At 40.7% G+C, this 17588-nt stretch overlaps 1 long non-coding RNA gene across 1 annotated transcript; it reads left to right on the forward strand.

The window, feature by feature from the left end:
* The first annotated feature begins 1765 nt into the window (after positions 1–1765).
* Positions 1766–17365, forward strand: LOC140730000 (uncharacterized). Its single transcript, XR_012099470.1, has 3 exons — positions 1766–1815; positions 4896–4925; positions 16832–17365. It is a non-coding gene; the product is annotated as an uncharacterized lncRNA (long non-coding RNA).
* The last annotated feature ends 223 nt before the right edge of the window (positions 17366–17588 follow it).

Here is a 17588-nt window from a genome sequence, read left to right on the forward strand (position 1 = left end):
GCTTTGGATTATTCTTCAATTTCTTACCATGTGCACACTAAGAAAGCATTATGTTTTCATACTTCCAAGCTAATTTGGTCATTACTTTCCAAAAATTTCAAAACTTCTCATTTTTTAAAGTACAGAAATATACAGAATAATTTTTACCTCACTAGACATTGCGTATGAACTCTGAATTTATCATTATTTCAGACCTTAGTGCGAGTGAGCAAAGATGTGAGTTAATGCTTAACCGCATCTCAGAAATGAAACCCAACATAATTTAAAGTCCTACTGGCTAGCTCTTCAGTTGTTCTTTGTCTGCAAAGGTGGCCAATACAAAAGTTGGAAAATGTGTCTTGGGGGCCATCTGCTGAAAAGCATATTGAGGGTCTCCTGGCTGAAAGATAGAGACCTATTTCTGAGGGGTAAGCCTAAAATTTCCTAATCGGGCTTGAAGGACCACTCCCCTCCTGGCCCTAAAACAAAAGGAGCAGAAAGGGTTTGGCTTCCTGTGCCACTATTTGCTTTCCTATTGACTTGATTAGGCCAAAAAACTACCTTTGACTTTCCATGAAGGCTATTGGATTAAAGTTCCTCAAAAATTAAAAAAAACCCACTACATATATAAAAAATGAAATAACCCATTTAAGGTGGCTCCTCTTATGCATAACTTTTGAAAAGGTTACAATTATTACAGTTCAATCCAAAGATTCCAGAATTGTTTAGTAACCTGGGAGGTTTTAACATCCATCTTCTACATGTGGGGAATGAAGGCTGTCTCATACTATAGCACAGCAACCCTCCTATAATCCTCATTGCATATACGCAGATACTCGTGTATAGAATGGACTTTTTGCTCAAGCATGAACATTTACATGGAGCAATTTGCAATTGTGTTTATAGGAGCTAAAATGTGGCTTTGTTGTTTACAAACAAGCCAAGATCATACATCCAAGTATCACAAAGGCTTTTTCCAGATATTTCATTTTCATCAGTTTCAAAGTTGACTTAAGACTACTTGTAATGGCATTTAAAGTTCCTTCGTATTTTAATAATTAACAGTTTATCTGACATACTGACACCATGCCGTAAAATGCTCTGTCACTGAGTCCTGAATGCAATATTAGCAGAATGAAAATGGTCTTAGATTTAACTCCAACTTACTTATGGCAATTAATCACACAAAATTAAACTAAGCAAATGGCCTTTGCATCTAGTTAGTTTGCAAGTTAAGTTTCTCTCATGATCTGCTTACAAACTGTATATTTAACAGTTGATGAGAAATTGCACAAAATAACACACCCTGTATCTTCATTACAATAACTTGAATGAGGTTTCTTGTCAATATACGATACTCTGTCTGGTAAAAGTGTTACTTACAATAAACATAAAATGTTATTTTTAAATATCTTAAATGGCTTTATTGTCTCCCTCTGGCTGTTCTGATATTCTGAAAATGTATAATGAAGAACAGTTACAGTTTACCACATTCATTTTATCTGCAAGACAAAAACAGAAATAATGTCTTCTCATTGTAGTTTGAGCACAATGCACAAGCATTACCATAAGGTTAAACTACTTGGATTACATTACGAGAAAGAAGTCAGAGCAGAGCTGATTTCTTTTTATACATGTTTTGCTCAGATTATTTTTTATTTAAATGCTAAACATGCTCGGTACCTGGCTATTTAGAACTGTCATATTTACTCACATCTACAAGTAGACAATGAAGGTCAGAGACAGCTGCTTCCTATTGAGCCATAATCTCATAATGCCAGTAATCCTTGTATGAAAACCTGATAAAGATGGAAGCTGGGAGAGGCAGCTGCTTAGGTAAGAGACGGAGATGTAAGTAACTGAAAATCTGGCTGTTCAGCTGTAATGAATTCATAAGGTGCTAATTCATCAAGGCCCAGTTGCAGAAATCCTTTCTGACAGAAAGAAAAATTGTGGGTGATTTGGAATGGCCTTCTTTGTATGGTCAGCGAGAGATCGTTTTGTGAGGGCAGCAAAGGAGCGATAAATTTAATGGCATCGAGGTCACAGGTCCTGACTGGAAAAAAAGATGACCCAATCTCATTTATTCTTGCTGCTCCTGAATAATAGGAAAGATTTCTCCCTGGACCAGTTTACATATTCTCACTTGCTAAAAGCATTTTAAAATCCCAGTAAATATAAATAAATGTCACATTACTTTCCAAATATGTTTATTAGTTGGCAAGTCAGTTTAATGTTAGTGGGATTCAATGAATTCAGTTCCAATGAGCTAAGTCCCCTCTGCGTTTTCGAAAGGATGTTCAGGTTTTCCTGATTCCAGCTGCATGACAATATAATTATTTATGGCCTGGACAATGGTTAAATGAATTATAAACTGTAATTAAAACCAAATACAAAAACAAAGCAAAAAGGAGGCTACTCAAAACATGACTATTGATTTTTCTCCCTCTGTGTTGGCTGTTTCCAAGGGAAGCAAACAGCAGTTTCTTTGGATTGTAGACACATACATAACCCATGATCTGAGGGTTTTGGTCAATATATAATGTATAAATTATGCAGCATCTTTCTGAAAAAGAACATTAATTTGATTATAATGTTTGTGGATATTTTGACACATGCTAACACAGCTGAGAAATATATGTTTCCTGTGATCGATGCAATTACTGACTACAACTGAGGACAGAATTATTTTGTTTTACTCAGTCAAGAGGCTGTATGATCCATGACATTAAAATGATCCATTAAAAGATCATTCATAAAACAACAGTGAAGAATACCCTTATTGTTGTGTGGCCTTCAATAAATTATAGGTGCTAATGAAAGTGAGCTGGTGGAGATGTGAGGATATTCCATTTCTATGCAACTAAAAGTAATTTTAAAAACAATGTTGGTGAAACAAGGTGAATTTGTATTAGACACCTTGGGGAATTAGTTATGAGATGACTGTCTTAACGGTGGTGGGAGAGAAGAATGAAGTTATAGGAGGAAGTAATATTAAACTACCCCATCTTCAGTTTTCAAATGTTTTCTTACTACATTCTAAGTCTGCTACTCAGCACACCACACTATGTATGATGTTGTAGTGAATTCACTATGTATGCAATTGAAAAGAATTGAGGACATAGCTCAGCACATCATAGCAACAAGCCTCTGCTCTACTGTATATTTCTCAGTGCCTTGGTAAAGCAGCCAGCATAATTAAAAACCTCACCAACCCTACACATGCTCTCTCCTCCCCTCTCCCTTCAGGCAGAAGCTACAAAAGCCTGAAAGCACAGACCTCCAGGTTCAATGGCAGCTTGTATCCACTGTTATCAGACTATTGAATATTTCCCCAATATGATAAAATGTACTCTTGATCTCACAATCTATTTCATAATGATGTTGCACTGTATTGTGTACTTGAACTGCACTTCCTCTGTTATATTTTAATTTAATTATATTCTTGTTTTACCTGGTATCACCTTAATAACTCAATGTGTAATAATTTGATCTGTATGAACAGCATGCAAAACAGACTTTTCACTGTACCTCGGTACATGTGACAATAATAAATAAATCCAATTCCACTCGCAGCATGGTTTATTTGCTTACTTATTTCATTGATCCATCGCAATATCTTGTTTAAATGTGATGAATTCAGTTGGAGAAAGTACCATTTATTCGTGATATTTTGTCCAGATCTTTATTTTTAGTTTATTATTATTTAAATCAATTAAGAAACTTACTTTGGACAAAGCTCAATTTTTAAAATTCAAAGTCATCAGTAAGTTTTCATAAAATAAAATGCAGTTTTTCAATTTCTTGGCTGTGAGGAAAATTCAAAAGTATGACTTTTTATTATGTGTTTATTGACTTTAGTTACAGCTTTATAAATTGATGTTAAAGATCATGCCTATCTGTTATATTTGCAATCAAATACTCTGGTGAACTCTCATAGACAAAATATTTTCCTCCAAGCATATAAGTTATAAGTACTGAGAAACCTTTATTTTTATATGAAGTATGTTAATTCTTTGCATGTTTTACAGAGTCTATATATTTAATTAAGCTTTCTAAAATAATTTTCATAAAATCTATAATGAATGATTGTTGAGAATACTGCTAAATAATTTATCTCAATCAAATAACAGTTTTTGCTTTATATTTTATGAAACAGAGCATTTCTTTCAGGAAAGCTCTTAATAAGCAGGCTGCATTAAACATTTTATTCATGCCTTGAAAAAGAACATATTCCCCAATAGCTCTGTTAACTAAAACATATTTTATTAATAACTGATTGGCCTGTATTGGATTGGTATCACAGCGTACAGAGCAGATGATAGTCCTAAACACTCGGTTACATGCTAACAACGATTTTAGCTCTAACTTCTATTATTTTCTATATTCCCTCTTTCTGTGTTGAGGATAACAAGCCACACTGTATACATTGCAAACTGACTGATATCCCAAGCTGATTTTCTTTCTATATCAACCTTGACATGTGATGGTGGACTCTCTGGTCCATTTGAGTCCCACACACTTCCTACCTTACATTTGTATTGGGAATGTGTTGATGGTGACCAGTAGCTAATTGTTAACTGCTTAGTCCAACAATATCAAGGGCAGTTGTGTAGCCCCCATCAGCTTCAATCTGCTACTTCAGTGTAAAGCTGGAGGTAAAATTCCTTTTAATCAGTAAAACCCTAACCGGTGGTATGTTTACAGTACCATTTCATTTGATTTTCATTAACTGGGACCAATATAGGACCATCCATTTCTCTTCATATACCTAAATGGATGAATCATTTATTATTAATAGTGATTAAGCTGACATCCAAATTATTTAAATGTTCTAAAAGTAGGTCTGTACATTAAATTACACAGTTATCTTTATTTGCTTTGTGCCTTACCATTATTTTCTGATTTTATTTCAGATTTCCAGCATTTGCAGTATTTTCTTTCAGGTATGCCACCCCTGCATTGTGATTTTTGAGAACATTTTGCTATCCAGTTTTTACAATGACAGATGCACAATCACAGAATGGTCACAAAGTTGGGCATTAGGCCCTTTGACTCTGCACTAGCTCAAAGTTGGTGCAATCTGGTTCTGACAGAGCACTGTTGCACTCACCCCATCCTCCCCCATCCTCCCCCCATCCCAAGCATCCTGTCTCCTCAGTCTTTATCTGTACAGTTCCCTTTTAAAGTCTACAGTTGAATCTGCTCTGCTACTATCCCTGACACGGTACTTACTGGTTAACAAAACAAAATCCTCGTATCACTTTTGGTTCCTTGTCAATCACCTTCATTCGGCATCCCTTGATTCTTGACCCCTCTGCCAATGGGAATAGTTTATTTCCATCTACTCTGTCTATTCCCCTGTTCTGATGAATAAAAAACATGGCTTCTCCAGAATATCCACAAAACAGAAGTTCCCCAATCCCCAAATAATTTTCATGCGTTTCTTCTGCAGCCTCTCCAAAGCTTTACCATCTTTCCAAAGGTATGACACCCAGAAATGAACACAGTATTACAATTGTGACAGGAGCAGTGTAGGGTTATCAAGAGTTTCATACCCTTCTATTCGTAAGTAGCAAGAGATCAGTAGGAACACAGACTGCTCCTGGGGATGCATTCGGAAAAGTAAAGGAAGTGAGAATGGGAACCAATAGAACAAGGGGGAGGTGAACAACAGTTGGAACGAGTGGGGGGGGAGGGGGAATGTGTAACAAGTGAGTGGAAGGAGCCAGTAAAAGGAAGGGGACAAAGATGAGTTAAAGGGGGCTAGGGTGAGGGTGGGATGGGCAAAAATAGGAGGACTGGAGGATCAGAAGTGGGCAGTGAAAGGGAAGTTGAGAGATGGAAAAAAAAAAGGGAGCTTTACCAAAATTTGGAAAACTCAGTATTCTTGCCATTGGGTTGAAGACTACACAGACAGAATGGAAAGTTCAGTCTGGACTTCATCCTGGCAGTAGAGAAAATCAAGGATGGACAGGTCAGCATGGGAATGGGAGGAGTGTTGAAATGGTCTGCAGTGGGCACTCTGAGTGGCCATTGTGGACTGGGTTGTACCAAGTCTGTGCTTTGTGTCACTGATGTAGAGGAGGCTGCACTGGGAGCAGTGAAAGCAATGGAGAAGGCATGTGAACCTTTGGCTCACCAGGACAGACTGCTTAGGTCTCTGGATGCTGGTGAGGGAAGAAGTGTAAGGACAAGTGTTGTATTTACTGTAAGGGCAGGGCAAAGTAGCAGGGTAAGGGAGGGATGAGCAGACTAGGGAGTCACCAAGGGAGCGGTCCCTGCAAAAGGCAGAAAGGGGTGGGGAGGAGATGATGTGGCTGATGGGGAGATCACATTGCAGCTGGCGGGGATGATGAAAGAGGGCATGAGGCTCATGGGGTGAAAGGTAAGGACTGCGGGAACTCTGTCTCCCCGTCTGTCTTGGGGGGGTGGTGTTATTCAAAATGTCATGTTATCCTTCTGTTACATCGTTCTCTGTAAACTTCAGAGTCTTCTCTTTTAGGGTACAGGTTAAAAGTTCCCTTTTTTCCTTCTCAAATAATGGGGTCACTTTATATCTCAGCAATAATTCCAGAATCTACAGAACTTTGGAAGATGATAGCCATTATCTCTACAGCTGCTTCTTCAAAACTGAGATGTAACTGAACATTTTCCTTAGGATTTATTGGTTTTTATCTTTAGTTTATTCAGAGATACAGCACAGTAACAGGCCCTTCCAACCAAGCCAGCCCACACCACCCAATAACAGCTGTGTGACCAAATAACAAACTAATAACCAAGAAGAAGCCAGAGGAAGCCCATACAGACAAGGGGAGAGCATTCAAACTCCTTACAGACAGCAGTGGATTTGAGCTGGGGCCGCTGATGCTATAATAGTGTTAGGCTAAACTCTACGCTATCATGCATGCAAAGTCTCTTTACACTCGTTCACAGAAACAGGCCCTTGGCCATCTAGCTCTTGCTGAAACCATTTAATCTGCCTTATACTAATTAGTATTAGCCTGAAAAAGTTAATTCTGCTCAACAAGTTGACAGTTATCAATTTTTATTAATTTTTGGTATCTTGCACTGCAAAGGTAGAGTAGTAGCTTAACATCTGTGTCATGTATTTAATCCACATTATAAATTCTCCAATCCCTGTCTGCAAGGAACGCACCCTTGCCCATGATAGTCTTGCTTTTATATATACATTAGGAACTCTTACAATCATTTATATGTCTTTTACCAGTTTTATGCATGAGTTTATCTTCTATCTTTCTTTATCCTCCTTGGTCCTGTTTGCTGAGTTTTAAAATGCTCTTGATCTTTAGCCCTTCAATACGTTTTCTCAGCCAATCAACTCTTCAAGATGTTCAATGAGGGAACAGATTAACACAGACAGAAAGCTGGAGGAAATCAACAGGTCAGGAAGCATCTATGGAAATGAATAAGCAATAAACATTTTGGGCTGAGACCCTTCATCAGGACCTTCTGTGCCTGATAAACTGGTCACTGAGTCCAATCACAAACAAGAGAGAATCTGCAGATGCAGATGCTGGAAATCTGAGTAACACACACAAAATGCTGGAGGAACTCAACGGGTCAGGCAGCATCTATGGAAAAGAGTACAGTCGACATTTCAGGCTGAGACCCTTCATCAGGACTGGAGAAAAAAAGATGAGGAGTTAGGGTTAGAAGCGGGAAGGGGGGTGGGGAGGAAGAAACACAAGGTGATGCTGAAACCGGGAGGGGTGAGGTAAACAGCTGGGAAGTTGACTGGTGAAAGATACAGAGCTGGAGAAGGGGGAATCTGACAGGAGAGGACAGAAGGCCATGAAAGAAAGAAAAGGGGGAGGAGCAACAGAGGGAGGTGATGGTCAGGTAAGGCAATAAGGTGAGAGAGGGAAAAGGGGAATGGTGAAGGGGGGGGGGCATTACCAGGTGTTTGAGAAATCGATGTTCATGCCATCAGGTTGGAGGCTACCTAGATGAAATATAAGATGTTGCTCCTCCAACCTGAGTGTGGCCTCCAGAAGAACAATCAGCGTCAGGAGCAGAGCACTTCGAAGCATTTACTCACAGGTCAGAGAAGCTTGTATAAAAGGAGAATTTTGCGGGTGTTCGGACATTCCAGAGGTCCAATCAGTGTCGGGAGCAGAGCACTTTGGATTAAATAGAAGGGGCAAGCGGGGTCCACAGCTGGAAGTAGGCAAGCAGTGAGAGTAGAAGCACCAGGCTTCGATGAGAAGGGGCTGAGGCCAAAGAAACAGGTTGTCCATTGTACAGTGCAGGCAGGATGGCAGTGGAATGCCACTCCTGTAGGATGAGGGAATTCGTGGAACCTGATAGTCTCCCTGATGACTGTACTTGCAAGAAGTGCAGCCAACTCCAGCTCATAGAATTTAGAACATAGAATAGTACAGCACAGTACAGGTCCTTCGGCCCACAATGTTGTGCCGACCCTCAAACCCTGCCTCCCATATAAACCCCACCTTAAATTCCTCCATATACCTGTCTAGTAGTCTCTTAAACTTCACTAGTGTATCCGCCTCCACCACTGACTCAGGCAGTACATTCCATGCACCAACCACTCTCTGAGTGAAAAATCTTCCTCTAACATCCCCCTTGAACCTCCCTCCCTTTACCTTAAAGCCATGTCCTCTTGTACTGAGCAGTGGTGCCCTGGGGAAGAGGCGCTGGCTGTCCACTCTGTCTATTCCTCTTAATATCTTGTACACCTCTACCATGTCTCCTCTCATCCTCCTTCTCTCCAAAGAGTAAAGCCCTAGCTCCCTTAATCTCTGATCATAATCCATACTCTCTAAACTAGGCAGCATCCTGGTAAATCTCCTCTGTACCCTTTCCAATGCTTCCACATTCTTCCTATACTGAGGCGACCAGAACTGGACACAGTACTCCAAGTGTGGCCTAACTAGAGTTTGATAGAGCTGCATCATTACATCGCGTCTCTTAAATTCTATCCTCGAATTATGAAAGCTAACACCCCATAAGCTTTCTTAACTACCCTATCTGTCTGTGAGGCAACTTTCAGGGATCTGTGGACATGTACCCCCAGATCCCTTTGCTCCTCCCCACTCCCAAGTATCCTGCCATTTACTTTGTACTCTGCCTTGGAGTTTGTCCTTCCAAAGTGTACCACCTCACACTTCTCTGGGTTGAACTCCATCTGCCACTTATCAGCCCACTTCTGCATCTTATCAATGTCTCTCTGCAATCTTCGACAATCCTCTACACTATCTACAACACCACCAACCTTTGTGTCGTCTGCAAACTTGCCAACCCACCCTTCTACCCCCACATCCAGGTCGTTAATAAAAATCACAAAAAATAGAGGTCCCAGAACAGATCCTTGTGGGACACCACTAGTCACAACCCTCCAATCTGAATGTACTCCCTCCACCATGACCCTCTGCCTTCTGCAGGCAAGCCAATTCTGAATCCACCTGGCCAAACTTCCCTGGAACTACCCTTTCCAAACTTCATGAAAGACTGCGTTAAGGAGCTGGAGTTGGAGTTGGATGAACTAAGGATCATTCCCCTGAGGCCATTCCCCTCAGCAACAGCTATACCCCTTTGGACTGCTGAGGGGGTGACCTATCTGGTCAAGGCAGCAGCAGCCAGACCAATAGCACTGTGGTCGGCTCTGAGCCTCAGAAGGGCAGGGTGAAGTCAGGCGGAGCATTAGTTACAGGGGATTCGATAGTTAGGGGGATGGGGACAGATGGGAGATTCTGAGGAAGCAGAAGAGACGCCAGGATAGTGTGTTGCCTCCCCGGTGCTAAAGTCCAGGATGTCTCTGAGCAGATGCACAATATACTTGAAGGGGAGCCTGAGCAGCTGGAGGCTGTGGTACATGTTGGTACCAATGACATAGGCAGGAGAGAGTAAGTGCAGTATGTTTCGGGAGTTAGGAAGGAGGCTGAAGAGCAGGACCTCCAACGTGGTAATCTCCAGATTACTCCCTGTGCCATGATCTAGTGAAGGTCAGAACAGGAAGATAGCACAGATGAATGAGTGGCTGAGGAGATGGCACAAAGGACAGGATTTCAGATCCCTTGGTGGGAGAGCATTTTGGAGGTAGTGATCATAGTTCTATCTTCTTTACCATTGCACTGGAGAGGGGTAGGAGCAGACAACTTAGGAAAGCATTTAACTGGGATAGGGAGAAATATGGTGCTATTAGACAGGAACTTGGGAATATTAATTGGGAGCAGCTGTTCTCAGGGAAATGCACGGCAGAAATGTGGCAAAAGTTCGGAGAACATTTGCATGGCGTTCTGCACAGGTATGGTGTACAAAGGATGTAGAAAATCTAGTTAAGAAGAAAAGAAAAGCTTATGAAAGGTTCAAGAATGTAAGTACTGTTAGAGCTGTAGAAAATTACAAGGGTGCTAGGAAGGAGCTCAAGAATGAAATTAGGAGAGCTAGAAGGGGCCTTGAGAAGGCCTTGGTGAGCAGGATTAAGGAAAACCCCAAGGCATTCTACAAGTATGTGAAGAGCAAGAGGATGAGCCACATGAGAATAGGACCAATCAGGAGAGATAGTGGAAACGTGTGCATGGAGCTGGAGCAGGTAGAGGACGTACTTAATGAATACTTTGCTTCAGTATTCACCAGTGAAAACAACCTTAGCAATTGTGGGGATGACTTACAGCAGACTGAAATGCTTGATTGTATAGACATTAAGAAAGAGGATGTGTTCGAGCCTTCGAAACGTATTAAGTTAGATAAGTTTCTGGGACTGGATGAGATATACCCTAGACTACTGTGGGAAGTGAGGGCAGAGATTGCTAAGTCTCTGGTGATGATCTTTGCATCATAAATAGAGATGGGAGAAGTATCAGAGGTTTGGAAGGTTGCAAATGTTGTTCCCTTGTTCAAGAAAGGGAGTGGAGATACCCCAGGAAATTATAGGCCAGTGAGTCTTACTTCAGTGGTTGACAAGTTGTTGGAGAAGATATTGAGAGGCAGGATTTATGAGCATTTGGAGAGACATAATTTGATTACGAATAGTCAGGATGGCTTTGTCAAGGGCAGGTCATGCCTTATGAACCTGATTGAATTCTTTGCGGGTGTATCAAAACAGTTTGATGAAAGTAGAGAAGTGGATGTAGTGTATATGGATTTCAGTGAGGCATTTGATAAGGTTCATTCAGAACGTAAGGAGGTATGGGATCCAAGGGGACCTTGCTTTGTGGATTCAGAACTGGCTTGCCCACAGAAGGCAAAGAGTAGTTGTAGATGGGTCATATTCTGCTTAGAGGCCAGTGACCAGTGGAGTGCCTCAGGAATCTGTTCTGGGATCCCTCCTCTTTGTGATTTTTATAAATTATCTGGATGAGGAAGTGGAGGGATGGGTTAGTAAATTTGCTGATGACACAAAAGTTGGGGGGTGTTGTGGATAGTCTGGAGGGTTGTCGGAGGTTACAACTTGACATCGATGGGATGCAGAACGGGGCTGAGAAACAGCAGATGGAGTTCAACCTAGATAAGTGTGAAGTGGTTCATTTTGGTAGGTCAAATATGAAGACAGAATATAACGTTAATGGGAAGACTCTAGGCAGTGTGGAGGATCAGCAAGATATTGGGGTCCATGTCCATAGGAAACTCAAAGGAGCTGCACAGGTTGACAGTTTTGTTAAAAAGGCACATGGTGTGATGGCCTTCATCAACAGTGGGGTTGAGTTCAAGAGCCATGAGGTAATATTACCTCATCTATTTAAGACCTTAGTTAGACCCCACTTGGAATATCGTGTTCAGTTCTGGTCACCTCACTAAAGGAAGGATGTGTATACTATAGACAGAGTGCAGAGGAGATTTACAAGGATGTTGCCTGGATTGGAGAGGTTGAGTGAACTTGGCTTTTTTTCCTTGGAATGATGGAGGATGAGATTATGTATAAGATTATGTGGGACATTGATCATGTGGAAAGCCAGGAGCTTTTTCCCAGGGCCGAAATAGCTAACGTAAGGGGGCATTGTTTTAAGGTGCTTGGAGGTAGGTACAGGGGGGATGCCAGAGGTAAGTTTTTCACACAGAGTGGTGGGTGTGTGAAATGCACCACCAATGAAGGTGGTAGAGGCAGATACAATAGGATCTTTTAAGAGACTCTTAGTAGATACATGGAGCTTAGAAAAATAGAGGGCTATGCGGTAGGGAAACTCTAGGCACTTGCTAGAGTAGGTTACATGGTCTGCACAACACTGTGGGCCAAAGGGCCTGTAATGTACTGTTTTTTGTGTTTCTATGTTTCACCACAACATTTTTCGAACTTCTGGTAATGTAACATTCCAACATGTCAGTCCGAGCCTCCTCTACTCTCTGTATGATACCTAGTCTGCTGAATTCCTCCGGCATTTTGTATGTATTGCTCTGAGTATGTTTGTGGTCTTTTGCTACTTCACTTCAAGGTTCAATATGTTACGCATTCAGAGATGCTTTTCTACACACCACGGTCATGACATGAAGTTATTTGAGTTACTGTCAGCTTGAACCAGTCTGGCCATTCTCCTCTGACCTCCCTCACTAACAAGGTGATTCACCCATAGAACTGCTGCTCTCTGGATGTCTTTTGGTTTTTGCACCAAAGCTGTATAGACTGTTTTGAGTGAAAATCTCAGGAGATCAGTAGTTTCCAAGATCCACAAACCACCCAGTCTGGCACCAGCAATTATGCTACGGTCAAAATCACTTAGATCACATTTCTTCCCCATTTGATGTTTGGTCTCAACAAAAACTGAATCTTTTGATCATGTCTTCATGGGTTTATGCATTGAGTTGCTGTCACATGATTGGCTGATTAATGCACAGGGTATACAGATGTACCTAATAAAGTAGCCACTGAGTTTATATTCAAGTTTCCTCGTTACTACTTTCCTTGCCTAGGTGGCTGTTACATACTGACCCTGCCTGATCTGTACCACAATGAGCATCTAATAAGGCATCTGTAACCATAAGATTTGCACCTTATTCTTGACTTCCAAAGAACCTTCTGGACAACATCATTTCTGGATCTAAAAATAGATAACACCTTCATAGTTTATTTTCTGAAGATTTAAGATCCTAGTTCCAGGTAAATTATATTACTTAAATTCCAGCAAATTATGATTACTCTTCTCCAATGGCATCTTGTAAACAGGGTTGTCAATTAATCCTTTCTTAAGGCACAAAACAAAACCTAGGGTATATATATATTTTCCAATTGATTTTTCATATTGATATAGAAAGCCTCGTGTATATTTTGTAAATCCTGCTAACACGATTTATTTTTTTGTTCAAGAAGAACAGAAGGGATAGGCCAGGTGAGTTTAACATCAGTGGTAGGGAAGTTGGAGGAGAAAGTTCTGAGGATTAATCTACATTTGTAAAGACAGTGATAAATTGAAGTGCCATTGCTTTGTTATGGGCAGATCCCATCTGAACAATCTGATTGAATTTTTGAAGAGAACAAAATATATTGATTAAGGCAGTGAGCCTAATGGTCTTTATTAAGAACCACTTGAAGAATGATCCATAGAAACATAGAAAACCTACAGTACAATACAGGCCCTTCGGCCCACAAAACTGTGCCAAACATGTTCTTACCTTAGAAATTACCAAGGGTTACCCATAGCCCTCTATTTTTCTAAGCTCCATATACCTATCCAGGAGTCTTTTAAAAGACCCTATCCTACCTGCCTCCACCACCAGTAGATTAAAGCCCATGGGAAGCAAGTTGGCAAACAGGATTCATGACTGGCTTGGCTGTAGGAGTCAGAGGGTGATGTGATTGTAAGCCTGTGACCAGTGGTGTATCCCAGGAATTGTCACTAGTCCCACAGTTATAAATATTAACAGCTTGCATGTGAATATAGGGGATATAATAAGAAAGTTCACAAATGACATAAAGTTGATGGTGTTGTTGATAATGAGAAGAGTAGTTTTCAGATACAAATTGATGTCATTCCACAGTTTTGGTGCTGCTTCCTCTTTTTCCTTTTAGCCTCGCCTTCCGATGTGTCAAATATTCTTGTGCACTCAGCTCTGGTCACCCTGCCACCGCATCACCTGCCAAGCATAGCTTTATCTAATAACCCAGGACACCTTCAGGGAGTTGTGTCTCAGAGAGGCAGTGTCCATTACTAAGGACCTCCAGCACCCAGGGCTTGCCCTTTTCTCACTGTTACCATCAGGTAGGAGATACAGAAGCCTGAAGGCACACACTCAGCGATTCAGGAATAGCTTCTTCCCCTCTGCCATCCGATTCCTGAATGGACATTGAATCTTTACACACTCAGTCACTTTTTTAAAAATATACTGTATTTCTGTTTTTGCATGTTTTTTAATCTATTCAATATACGTAATTGATTTACTTGTGTATTTATTATTATTATTATTTTATTTATTATTTTTATCTCTCTGCTAGATTATGCATTGCATTGAACTGCTGCTGCTAAGTTAGATAGATAGATAGATAGATAGATAGATACTTTATTCATCCCCATGGGGAAATTCAACATTTTTTCCAATGTCCCATACACTTATTGTAGCAAAACTAATTACATACAATACTTAACTCAGTAAAAATATGATATGCATCTAAAATCACCCTCTCAAAAAGCATTAATAATAGCTTTTAAAAAGTTCTTAAGTAGTTTACTTAAATACATTGAGTCCTAACCCCGGCACTTTAACATATCTTACTCCTGGCGGTTGAATTGTAAAGCCGAATGGCATTGAGGAGTATTGATCTCTTCATCCTGTCTGAGGAGCATTGCATCGATAGCAACCTGTCGCTGAAACTGCTTCTCTGTCTCTGGATGGTGCTATGTAGAGGATGTTCAGGGTTTTCCATAATTGACCGTAGCCTACTCAGTGCCCTTCGCTCTGCTACCGATGTTATACTCTCCAGTACTTTGCCCATGACAGAGCCCGCCTTCCTTACCAGCTTATTAAGACGTGAGGCGTTCCTCTTCTTAATGCTGCCTCCCCAACACGCCACCACAAAGAAGAGGGCGCTCTGCACAACTGACCTATAGAACATCTTCAGCATCTCACTACAAACATTGAATGATGCCAACCTTCTAAGGAAGTACAGTCGACTCTGTGCCTTCCTGTACAGTCGACTCTGTGCCTTCCTGCACAAGGCATCTGTGTTGGCAGTCCAGTCTAGCTTCTCGTCTAACTGTACTCCCAGATACTTGTAGGTCTTAACCTGCTCCACACATTCTCCATTAATGATCACTGGCTCCATATGAGGCCTAGATCTCCTAAAGTCCACCACCATCTCCTTGGTCTTGGTGATATTGAGACGCAGGTAGTTTGAGTTGCACCATATCACAAAGTCCTGTATCAGTTTCCTATACTCTTCCTCCTGTCCATTCCTGACACACCCCACTATGGCCGTGTCATCAGTGAACTTCTGCACATGGCAGGACTCCGAGTTATATTGGAAGTCTGATGTGTACAGGGTGAACAGGACCGGAGAGAGCACAGTCCCCTGCGGCGCTCCTGTGCTGCTGACCACCGTGTCAGACCTACAGTCTCCCAACTGCACATACTGAGGTCTATCTGTCAAGTAGTCCACTATCCAATCCACCATGTGAGAGTCTACTCCCATCTCCGTTAGTTTGTGCCTTAAGATCTTGGGCTGGATGGTGTTAAAGGCACTAGAGAAGTCCAGGAATGTAATCCTCACAGCACCACTGACCCCATCCAGGTGAGAGAGGGATTTGTGCAGCAAATACGTGATAGCATCCTCCACTCCCACCTTCTCCTTATACGCAAACTGAAGAGGATCCCGGGCGTGCTTGGTTTGTGGCCTCAGATTCTGTATTATCAGCCGCTCCATGGTCTTCATCACGTGCGTCACATGCTGGTGATAAAAACCCTAATTCTGATTCTAATAATTTGTAGTTATTGTTTTGAATGTACATGCAACTAATCTAATATTGGTGATACATAGTTCTATGCAATTATTAGTTTTAGTTTGTTTAAAATTATGAAGGAATGAAGTAGATAGGATATCTTTCCGTAACTTTTAACATCCCTTTCTGTTTAATGAAAAGATGCAAGCGATTTTTTTCCCCATTGATTGGAAGGGTTGCACAAGAGGATGAGAATACAAAATTAAATGTGCGAACTCTAGGAAATAAAACTATAGATTCTTGTTTTTAAATGTAGAAGGTTATATGATTGTAGAACTCACTTCAGTATTTAGTGACAGCAACAGAGTTATGGTTTAATTTTATCAGATTAACTAAGGGAAGGAAGTGAATGAGGGATTCAAACATAGAATTACAATTACTGTTTGTGTGGAGGATAACCACCAACATAAATTGTGACCTGTTCTAAGGCTGTAATTCATTGCTCATCCATTATTCAGCTATTCATTCAATTCATCTGATAGTTAAAGACTGAAGCAATGCCTGATATTGCTTTTTGTGGGTAGACAGAGTTTTGTGGAGGCACACTGTAAACTCTGTACCTGATGCACTTTCCAGGAACAGTCTTCTTTCACAACATAGGGCATGCTTATAAAATATCATTATGAGATGTTAAAATAATCATGTGACTAAAAAGAATCTGGTATTATTATCAGAAAACAGCTGAAACTAAAGTATGGGAGTAAGGTCAAAACTGGTAAAACACAATCAAACAGGTTCCACTTTGAAATATTAACTGCCATTAAAAAGTTCTACCAGTCACAAAGCACACTCCTATGTTTTGTCGTGCCGTCACATGTTAGTGAACCTTACAGGTTGCGACTGCACACTGCCGAGTTTTTGACTATTGTGATTACATGGTCCAAACAGGCAATGCTCATCAATACACTTAAAGGTCTTGAATAAATTGCCATGTTGGAAAATAGGTTAACATGAGAATGGCTGACGGAGGGAGTTCCCAGCCCGAAGAGGATCGGAGGGTGGAGCAGTCTTGGCTACTGGAAGATTGGTGGGATCCACAACATTGGAGGTTTAATCCTGGGCCTGGGCCTCACAACTTTGGAAAACTGTAATGTACTTGGTGCCATGTTTGGGTTGATCCCAGTGGACCAAAGATAAGATTAGGCATGTATACAATCTTTTTTAAGTAATTCCATGACACTTCAAAAGGAGCATTGCATGGGGAATGATTTCATTTCATGGAGAACAAAAGTCATGTTAGCTATGCAAATGTAACTCATACTGTATATGTCAGAAAGTGGTGAGCAATGTTCCCTCTATTTTGTAATGACCAGTGTAAGTAAAATCTTGTGGTGTGCAATAATTTGCCCAGTGACAACAACATGTGTGCACTGAATTTTTAAGTGGAAGTAAATCTGAAGCTATTCTAAGGATAATAAACTAGCGAGTCCAGTTTGTTGTTCATTGTTTATAAGAAATAAAATGACTGTCAATAAGAAGTTTGATTGTTTTCCCTGTTATTCATTTACATGCTCACAAAACTTATGTGCAGGCCTATAGTGGGTAATGAAGGATTTTGTCATTAGAGCTTTCACACTCTGTCCACGTGTGATTTCCTTGCTAAATGATACTTTAAAAAGTCAAGTTTCCAAATAATATTCCAGTTCTTCCCACTTGCAAATTCTTCAGCAACTTTTGTATCGTGACAATACACGCAGGTTA

The sequence above is a fragment of the Hemitrygon akajei genome, chromosome 7 (assembly GCF_048418815.1).
Source record: "Hemitrygon akajei chromosome 7, sHemAka1.3, whole genome shotgun sequence".
Classification (NCBI taxonomy): Eukaryota; Metazoa; Chordata; class Chondrichthyes; order Myliobatiformes; family Dasyatidae; genus Hemitrygon; species Hemitrygon akajei.